At 42.8% G+C, this 11,091-nt stretch overlaps 1 pseudogene; it reads right to left on the minus strand.

The window, feature by feature from the left end:
• Nucleotides 1–11,091, minus strand: part of LOC121833195 — a 101,369-nt pseudogene that overhangs the window by 28,415 nt on the left and 61,863 nt on the right.

The following is an 11,091-nucleotide window of genomic DNA, read 5'->3' on the forward strand; positions in this document are numbered from 1 at the left end:
TACTATGAATGCAATGTACTTGAAGTAAAGTACTATAAATACAATGTACTTGAAGTAAAGTACTATAAATACAATGTACTTGAAGTAAAGTACTATAAATACAATGTACTTTTAAAATAAAGTACAATCACCTTTTTACACAATCTTTCATGATGCCCTCTCATCGTCTATACAGTGTTTTTTTTTTTTTTACTGGTATGCATTGTTTAAGGAGAAATCGGAGGTGCATCAGTTTAGTTCAAAAATGGCGGCAAATATTGGTAAGGTCGCCACAGAGTGGCTGTTTTACTCTCACTGACAAACTATTCAGCACAATCAGCTTATAAGGCACTTATTTGTATCGGTCTTATAACCGGCATTACTTCACTCAGAGAAATGACCATATGACGTCTCGAAAGACAATAACGCGTTTTCAAATGACGATACGCCTTTTTCTTTTTTTCTCAGATTTAATTGGCGAATGTATTTTGAAGGAGTTGTACTTTCCTCGTACCAGAAAAAATAACTTAGTAAAGTACAGGCATATGCTCAGAGAATGTGCTTCAAGCAAAGTACAAGTTTTCTTAACCTACTTGAAGCATTATTTTAACCATGTACTTAAAGTAGTTCCCAACGCTGCTTGTTTATTTTGTTTATCTAAAAACATTAGGGGAATTTTTAAGGTTTCTCGAACGATCTTCGAATCTTGAAAGACCTGCATATTCTGAGTTTTAGGAGGAAAGGCAACGCAAAGAGGTCACGCTTGCGTTGCCCTTTAGCACGCGATTCTTCAAGTACAGCACAAACTACGAGAGCGCCAGATGAGCTTCAGAGCGGGCGCTGCATTTTGTTACCACCTTTGAGTGTGAGGATGCAGCGTGTACACCTCTCTGTAGTGAACGAGAGTTCATACGTTGCGGAGAAGCGGGGGCAAGCCCTTTCGTCGAATGCGTCAAGTCTCCTTGAGCTTAGGGACAAAAAGCAACGCCAGTCTTCGGCGCTAATCCACTTGCGACGTGCCTGTCCACACCCCGCGCCTCGCAGCAGGGTAGTTGTAGTGGGTTCTCGTGAAAATTTTTGGGGGGTTTCGGACCCTCCAAACCCTCCCCTCTTTTTCCCCTCGTGCCTCTTTGCAAATATCAGCTGATCTTCCAGCATCTTATCTCTTTTATGCAGGAATGTTTGTTGATAGGCAAACCTACCACTAAATATCGAAAGTAATTTGACTAGAAGTTACTCGGAAAAAGTAATTGAAGTAAACCACGAATTACCGAAATGAAAATGTAATTTAAAGTTACTCAACTACTCAGAAAAGTGGTTAAACTACGGTAACTTGAGTAGAATAGTTGAACTACGTAAAAGTCTGGGCGATTCCCACACTTGCGTTGATTCCAACCGAGAGGGTTGCTATGGCAACAGCAGCGTCGACTCCAACAAAACGGAGGCCCTAAACGTGTGCGCGACCAGAGAGCGTAGAGTGAATAAGTGAGTGATAGTAGGAAGTGCATCATCGAATGTTTCGCGGGAGCAAATTACTCTCGGAAAAAAAGGTGCCCGTCGGAAAGAAAATTGTTCCTTAGCCAAGGAATACTTGATTCTCACGAAAGATCGCTTGTACACTCGTGGGATTCTGGAACATTCGAACCTCGAATATGCAACAGGGTTCTCGATAATAAAAATGTAGGTCCGCTGCCTGAAATCGAACCGTGGCCCTTTGCGTAGGAACCAAGCACGATAACCATTGGACCACGGGCGCGCTGCATATACATGGTCAGCTGCGCGCGCGCGGCAATATTGCGAACTTCTCTTTAATGGAAGGACGGTTTGCTCGGTGATTTGCTGTCGAGTAGAACCATTTCGGAACGGTCTGTCTTTATATTTATCGTCGTTCACAAACATTTGTTTTACCTAAAATAACTACCCAATGGATATTTTTTTTAAGAAGAAGGAGCGATTGAGGAACTTTGTGCGTATCATATTATTGTATGTAATTTTTTATCGCGTCTCTCGTTTTTTCTTGCACCACACATTGCAATTAAAACTGAAACGTTCTAATTTACTGACCCTTGTCTCGTAAAATACTATATTTCATGGATCCTCACATAAAATCGTGATCGGTATTCTTGTTTCTCAGACAATGTGCAACCGTGTTCAAACTTGTCAATATGTTGAATACAAATATTTACAAACTAATCTGTTCCTTCTCCTTTCCCCTGCATTCAATCTCATAAAACTGGAATAGCCCAAATCCGTGAAACTTTTTCACAGCCAGTCAGAAAAACCTCACGTCAGGCAAACACCACCACCACCCCATGTACAAAGTTGTGTTTTCTATCAAAATCATATATTAGTTTCTGGTGGATGGTAATTTTTAATGTGTCTTCACTACTTTGAATGAATAAGCGCAAGTCATTTCATCATCGATATTTAAATTACTTCACTTCTAACTATTGATAACCTGATCCGGATTCCACGCTACATCTGAGGAGGGGAAAAAGCGCGGTCATGCAACTCACTTAAACGGTCTACAATTCTTCAAGATTTGTTTTGTTAGACACACAAAATTGGGATGCTTAATTTCTTCGGGCGCGGAAGATTGCTTCCGTACAAGCGCGCGAATGCACGCATGTGAAATATTTTTCTATTACTTAGGTTTGGATCTTACCCCCTCCCCCTGTTATTTACTCGTATAAATATATATCATGGTGCTAAAAACTTGGAGGGCACTTAAGCTTCACCTTTAAGAGTAGAACTCGATAGCGTTATCGGACCCCGTTCGCAACGCCTTCTCATTCGCTCCTCATGCTCTTCCTGCCAGTGAGCAGCAAGAGCGCGAGGGGTCGTGGGTTTCCATCCCGCCCAAAATTCTTCAAATATTTCTTCGAGGCAAATGAATTACTTTATAAAGTGAAATCATTTGAGACATGCGGCGACCTTTAATTCGCATTACATGTCATAATTTTAATCACTTTCATTCCACGCGTGACGTCACGTTTCACGTGAGCGTCGTTGGTTGTTTGAAATTCCCACGCGGTTCATGTGGTTGTGAAGTCCTGACCCGAACGACCAATCAGGATTTTTCCACCACCGACGCCGAAGCGTCGGTGGTGGGAATGGCGCTCCTTGTAAACGACTGAGACGCGCACAGGCGCGAGCTGTACCGGTTGGTAAATAATAACATTCGGAAAGCAAGTCGTCTGCTTCTTTTTGCGGGGGCTGTGGTGACGTCAGACAGACGCCAAGCTCCGAGTGGCTCTGATTGGAGGATAGTGGGTAGACCTCAAGGCCGCTTGCTTTGAGGTCTACCCACTATGCTTCCAATCGGAGCCAATCAGAGCTCGGCGTCGTTCTGACGTCACCGCAACCCCTGCGCAAGAAGCAGACGAACTTGCGCTCCGCGTAGGAATCATAACGAATATCTAAATACTATTAGAGCAAGTAAGAAAACCCTTTCTCCTGTATGCGAAATGTGAGCGGGTGCAGCCAGTATTCTGAATACGCTCATTGACCTCCTTCCCCTCTTCTCTCGTCGTGGCCGAAGGCGAGACAGTCATCGTCACTACCTCTCAAGGTTCCTAGACGGGCATTACAAACGAGGCGTTAGCGACATCCACCAGGTGCTCGTTTCCAATCGTTTAATTCGTTTTAAAATTCTTTTTCGTTACCTTTTTACCGAGATATTGGTGTGTTCAATGTGATGCTGCTCCTTTGAACAGATATAGACCAAAATATAAGCGCCGAAATTTCGTTGTAGCATCCCTTTAAGACTTAGATCACGAGGGGGTCTTGCACGTTTCGTGTCGACCGAGTGAATAGGCAGGGATTGAGTTCAAACGACTCCGGAAGCCAGCCACCGCTTCTCCCTGCGAGTTACTATGAGGAAATGTTTGTTTACTGGTTTACAAAATTCCACAAGGAATCAGCTCAGAAATAATAAGAGACCAGCGCTCGCAGAACACATTGGAACCAACAGGATACACGGAGGCCTTCACACAGAAGTGTTTACTACACACGGCGAGGGGTTCTCGAAATTCGCTTTCCTATTTTCAATTTGACGAGATATTCCTTCCTCAGTTCTATTTTGTCCGAATCATAATTAAAAATGTGCACCCTATTCGCCGTGGTAGATGCTCTAGTAGGATAAAGTGCCCGATATTCTATTTTAATCATCTAGCTTTTTGTACTGGGGTAGAGAACAGCACACCACCATCCGAGCGCTTCGGCACCTCAGCGCCAAAAGTGCTTGTTGGCACGACTACGTGTGCCACGTGCAGTTTCAAACTTCGGTAAAATGTCATACTACAAATATCACTTCACCAAATAAACACAACGCGTGAAAAAGAGCTTCGCCGCGCGTTACCCAGATGGCGCACAAAGCGAGCTGACGAACCGAGGGATCCGAGATCTGCGCGTTCTGTCCCAGTCTGTTCTACCCGTGACGTCGCAAACGATGATGATGATAGCTAAACAAACGCCCCCTGTAGTTCGCACACGCCGCCATACTTGTTGACAGCCCCGTGGCGAACCGTCTTTTGTGTCTATCGCTCGCCGCGACCTTCGGCGATGCTAATCATCGAAACGTCGACGATCGCGGAGGAAACGGTTGGGGTCTCTGAAGAGAAAACCTAACGGGAAACTCAGCCTAAAGAGGGAAATTAGGAATGCTCCGCGACAAGTACGGCTTCTCGCAGAGCATTACTAATTTCCCTCTTTAGGCTGAGAATTGAGACATATGTAGGTGCACTTTAGATTAAATATATCGTGCCTTTTCAAGACGTACACGTTCCGAACGCCAAAAGTGTCCATTCTGCCCCCGACAACCAAATCTATACTTCGCGCGGCGTATGAACATTCAGCAAAGCTTCCTTCATATTTGAGGTGAAGACGGGGATAGGTGATTCCCCAGAAGACGTCACTCGAAAGACCGCGTGACAGTTGAGAGGCACTTTGACCATTGTATTTTAGTTTACCTCGCAGTGTATTTGTATAACATACCGTAATACCATCGCGTGTACATCACTCGTACTGTGTTCATTCTTTTTTACATATTTCTGCAATTTTAATAGGCAATGAAAATCTACGCTGTAAACAACTTTTCTTTTTTTTTTCCTTCTTTAGTATGTCCACTTTTAATGTGGGTTGATTTTTTTTGAAGTTCAGGTTTTCTAAGGAAAGTTGAGCTTTATAGGGAAAGTGCTAGTCAGTTTCTCAGTGTTATATAACACTTCTACCCATTGCTCCTGACACGCCCTTTTTATTTTCGGTAAATATTTTACTTCCTAACTCTTCAGTGTATTTTTTTCCATTGCCGCCGGCACTGCCTCTGTAGGGGGGCCGAGGACCATGTCAAGCTGATTTATCAGCTTTTTTTCTTCGGCCTCCCCCCATTTTCTGTAAATGGGAAAATAAACTATTTGATATTTGATCCGATCTTTTTTTTTTTCAATAAAAACTCGCGCGTGCAAGAAAACGCGGTGTTCAGTTCTTCTTCGTTCCATATAGGTGACACAGATTACCAACCGTACAGCCCTCGGAATAGTGCATGTACTTCCAATACGGAGAGCAAGTCGTCTGCTTCTTGCGCAGGGGTTGCGGTGACGTCAGAACGACACCGAGCTCCGATTTATTTATTTATTTATTTACTCTCAGGATAGTGCGTAGACCTCAATGCTAGATGCCTTAAGGTCTACCCACTATTTTTTTTTTTCATTCAGCCTATGAGAGCTTGCCGTTCTGACATCATCGTGACCCCCGTGCAAGAAGCAGACGAACTTGCGCTCCACATACTCTGTGCAACTTTTGTTTCTTCTTTACAATCAACCCATTTGCAGCTTCTTAGAAGCCACAAAAAAGAAGTTCATTTTTTTCTTTTGAGTGTTTGCTTTCGATGACCTACGACTCTGACTATATTTTGTACGAGTGTCTCAACGGCACGTGACCACGGAGAAGAGAGTGAGGGGATAAGGAAGCATAAAAGTCAGGGTAACGTCCACATCGAGCGAATAAAACGTGTTTTCAGGACAGCGCTGAAGACCTAGCGACGGCGTTTAGAACTGTTGACGCCTCGTTGGCGAATTCCGGCCTGCGTCGCCTACGAACCGGGCGCCTGGATGCACGGTCGGTCTCGGAGAGGCTCATCTTTAAAAAAATAATTTCTCGGCAACAACAAAAATAACTTTTCTAATTTTTTTTTAATATGTTGAACAGATAAGGTGGATTGAATTTTTGTCTATTTCGAAAGTTTCAGGCCATGATGCCCACGTTGTTTTTTCTGGCTCTCAAAAAGGCCGTTTCTGCATTAACTGGAGATTTTGTCATTTAATTAAAACGCGACAAAACGAGACTTTGAAAACTTAACAAATGCAACGCAATTATTAGTTCTATGAAAACAGGCAAAAAAAGTATTGCAGCTAACACTCAACTCAGTTAACTAAAAAACAAATCTCATAAAGTCTTTTTTTTTTTAGCTCCCATTTGGACTTAGAATGGCTTTCGTATTTTCCTGCAAGATAGGGCTTTGGCGCCCACCTATATTTGTGTGGTAGGCAACCGTTTTTTCATAGTGCTTTTGTTAGCTACACGGATTTTATGAAAATTCCGAAAAATCTAGGCATATCAGGAAAAAAAAGATACCTTAAGAAAACTTTTTTTTTTTTTAGTTTAGAAATTTTTTTTATCCAAATTGATTTTTTTTTTGTACATATCCCAGACATCAAAAAAATTTGCCGCGTCTTCTTTGGCATAGAATGACCCGAAAGCGACTCAAACCGGTCAGTGCTCTTTCGGCATGTTTCAGGAGGAAAAACTATAATTTTGAGCCGTAAATTGTGTTGGGCAGATGGGCTCTCATATGCCTTGTACAAATAAAAACCTTGGCGGGCATAAACACCCTGTAACTGCAGAGAGTAACTGCAAAGAAAAAAAGTCTATTTTTAAACAGCCTAATTGGGACAAGCATGTCACAAAACAAATTTTCCAACAAAAACAAATTTTTTTACAGCAATATTTATCGCGCGGGACTGATTTTAGTTTGCGCCTATTTCGTCCGTTTTAAATCGCGCGCCACAAAATTGGTATTATACGTCACGGAGTGGGCTGCTCTACGTCACGGAGTGACGTATTCCAGCCACTCTGCGCGCGTCAAAAGAGCGGTAGTTTCAAATGTGGAGAGGTTGTGACTCCGACTAAATTACTAGTGAAAAGACGGTGAGTGTGCAGGCTAGCTGGTGGTAGCTAATCATGTCGTATTACACCTGAGACATTCTCTGTGTCTGTTCCTTCTACTGAAAGTTCTTCCGATTTCTTCCACCGCAGTCTCAGGTGTAATACGACATGACTAAATTACATCCTGTGGCGTAAATATTGCTAAAAAAATTGTTTTTATTTGCGGAAGATTTGTTTTGGGGGTGGCATGCTTGTCCCAATTAGGCTGTTAAAACACTTTTTTTTCTTTGCAGTAACCCTTTAAGGGTCTATATCAGCTTGTATGGTGCTGTAACACTTTTGGATGCTGACGAACATCCTAAAAATAGTGTGTATCAACCTAGATACATTTACAAGAAACAATGTACGAGCAGCACACACTGTTTGCCAAAAATAATCAAAACCGTTTTTTTTTTACAGATTTTTTAAAGGGGTATTCACACGAGGGAGAAATCCCGGGGATTTCTCCCTCGTCTGAATAGCACTTTTTTTTGTTTACTGGTTTTTAATTTGCACCGAACCTGACCGCACTGACCGTAGTAACTTAATGAAACTTTCCTATTCTCGAATTTCGCTTTATTTTAAAAGTTATAGGCAAATCAAAATTACAAAAACAAGCAAAAAAAAATAACCTCCCTCATGACGTCCTTGGTTGCTTGGGTTGCTTGAGTGGCCGTGAACCAGAGGATGGCTGCCGCACTCCGTGTCGACGGCGCGAGAGGGCGCGGGATTGAACACCAATTCGGCATGACACTTCATAGGCCACAAACGACAGCAAACATGGAGTAAAGGTCAGTTCGGAATGGGAGCCACTTCGCGCTGCCGTACCGCGAAACGCTCGGAGCCGGTCGGATCCTCCAGTCCGTAAACGACCGCAGCGCCGCCGCGTCCATCCGGGACCTTTCCGTGTCCGGCGCTACGCGTCCGGCGTGCCGGCGGCGTCTGATCCCACTACTCTTTTCTAGTATGCGCCGCCTTTTTCCACCGCTTGGTGGCGGGTATGTCGACGGGTCATTCCTTGTTTCCGTACTTTATAAACTGCTTTTGTTTCTTTTCTGATCTCAAATACTGAACAAAATCTTTTATAAATAATTGAAACGGTTCGCGACCATGTATATTTTGTATTTCGCCTAAAAAGAAGCTTTTAGCGGCTCTGACCAGTAGTAAGCCCAGGACCAAAGACGTCACATTTCGCGCGCTTTCGGTACCGCGGGTCGCCCCCGTCGGTGGAGAAGGTTTCCGTGTCGTCCGGTTAAAATATGATGCACTGGTATTTAGTTACTCTCTCCGTGCCCGCTGGCTTGCCCGAACCCCAAGAGACGTCCCACGTAGCACCCAATGTCGTGCGAACATTCCCTAGGTGTTCTGAATGTTGAAGAAACGTTAAAACACCATTCAGAACGTTCTAGGAACGTTCGTATGTAAACATTCCCCACAAGGTAAGCTGCTCAACATTCTAGGAACTTTCGTTGGCGAACATTCGTATGCCTAATGTTCTCGGAACATTCGCCTTCGAATATTCATATGTGCAACATTCTTTGAACGTTCGCTTGCGAACATTCCAAAAATTTTCGCAGGTGAAGCCAACTTTATGGAGTCCTCACGCAACCTGTGGTTCGAAACACCATCCACTATATGCCACTTTGTGCCAAAAATATGCAAATTAAGCGGAGTTTCTGGAAACGTAGCATAAGAGATCAGTTTTATCTTATATGAATCTACCGAGGAATGTAATATAAGGTGTAGGAGAAAAACAATGGTTTTCAAAACTTCATTATAAACTTGGCACTCACTGCGTATGTAGAGGTGCAGTTTTGAATAGACCCAATTTTTCGCATGTGGGGTAGAATACTTTGAAAATAGTATATCCTGCAGCTGAGAGTGGGATGCTATGTGTATCTGTTTAAGCTCGGAGTGAGCAATCAATCGGTCATGTACGCAGCACATTTTGAATGAAAGAAGTTGACAAGTGACAGGTAAACTGTCCTTAGTACATGCTCGGGCTGGTGAGCTGGGAAAGCGGTAATCTTGTGCCTCCGCTCTCTAAAAATATCTTTTGATTAAAAAAATATCCATCGCCCTGTGAGCAGCTTTACCATCATCTATATATGTCGTGCGGCTGATTAGTGCTGTTTCCTAATCAAACCGTAATTGTAAAATCTTTGTCTCAGAAAATGATCCCTGAATGTAGGGATCAAGGATGGGCAGTATTTCAAATACAAGCATTTGAAATAAGTATTTCAAATACTTTGTGTAATTTGCATTTGTATTTAATTACAAATCGGGTAATGTATTTGACGTGTGTATTTAAATACTAAAACGTGGGTATTTTAAATACAATTGTAATTACATACAATTTTGTGGGCGAAAATACATTCCTCAAATTCACTGTCACTGTCCAGAGCAGGAAGAAAACTACGTTCTGCGCCGAATGCAGTGTCTCTCAATGAAGCACAAGCGTTTAGCGACTGATTACGGTGCTAGTTCAGGGCAAGAATAGTGACGAAATCGACGTTCACAGGCAGACTGGCTAAATAAGTGCCTGTGACAACTTGTGATGCTTTCCAGCCTGATTTCCGTCCATATTTTTGCCTGGAACATTCCAAATGCGCGGGTCGTCTAGATTTTCATAACTGGTGCGAGTTGCAACAATAAAAAAATCTCTAGCTAGTGCTGCGCGTCTTGGTCGTCTCGGTTCTTTATTGGTCTATACCAAAATGTAATCGACAAAAAAAGCTGCTTGAAGCTCTGTACTTTTTTCACCTATTACGTCCAAGCTGATTACGTTTTTTTTGTGATTATATTTCCATTACGTTACTAGAGCCTCGCACACTAACTCCCGAGTGTACGATGCAAAATTTAAATGAAATACCCAGAAACCTGTTGCAGGTGCCCTGAAGTCGCTGACGCAAATTGCGAGGAATGTATTTTCAAGAGTATTTGGAGGAGACCAAATACATTTGGTTGTATTTGTATCTTGTACTTAAATGCTTTTTTGAAAATGTAATTAATTTGTAATTGAATACATTTTTGACGAATTATTTTGTATTTGTATTTCAATACATATTTGCATGTATTTTGCCCATCCATGGTAGGGATGTACCTACGCACGTTCCGGGGAGATTGAAAGGATGTCCCTGCATAAATTTGCAACATTTCAAGAAAGTTGCAGAAGTTCTTTGGATGTTCTGAGAACGTTCTTTGAAACTTTTTAGGATATTTGAATGTTGATTGAATATCCTGGTAATGTTCTATGTCGTTCTCAGAACGTTTTAAGAATATCCCTTTGAAAACATTCCCCGAATGTATCGATAAGTGCCTGCGCCACATCCCAACGACGTCGATAGAATGTTCTTACGTAAATTTCCAACATTCCAAAAATGTTGTCTATGTTCTCTTGAACATTCCCGGAATGTTCTCAGAACGTTCTCCTGGTACGTGGGGTGGAAACAGCAAAAAAGGTAGACGCTTATATATGATTGCAGTATTTTACGTATTGAGAAAACAATGAAATAACCAATGAGTGCTGTCCTTAATTCATTCCTTAGCCACCACCATCCAAACCGAAGCCAACTGGCCAGCCTGCCGCGCATGCGCAACCGAGTCGAACCTCAATGCAAGGTTCGACGAACTTTCCACTAAAAGTTCGAAAAAGTCGAACCTGGTCGAACCCGAACCTCGGCCGGTTCGCGACACCCCTAGTTAAAAGTTCAAAGGTAACCGGTTCGACCCAGTCGAACCCCGAAAGTTCGACCTAAAAATCGGTTCAACAAAGGTTGGCGACACCCCTAGTAGCAAGTGAAGCCACCGGAAGTGCGATGATTGTCCCGAAAGTCAGGCGTGTGGTGGGCTTCCTTGTGCGTTCAGTCAATGTTTTGGTCCATGCTTTTCTGTCTTTGATTGGGTATA

Source organism: Ixodes scapularis, unplaced genomic scaffold (genome assembly GCF_016920785.2).
Source record: "Ixodes scapularis isolate PalLabHiFi unplaced genomic scaffold, ASM1692078v2 PGA_scaffold7__128_contigs__length_106722199, whole genome shotgun sequence".
NCBI lineage: Eukaryota > Metazoa > Arthropoda > Arachnida > Ixodida > Ixodidae > Ixodes > Ixodes scapularis.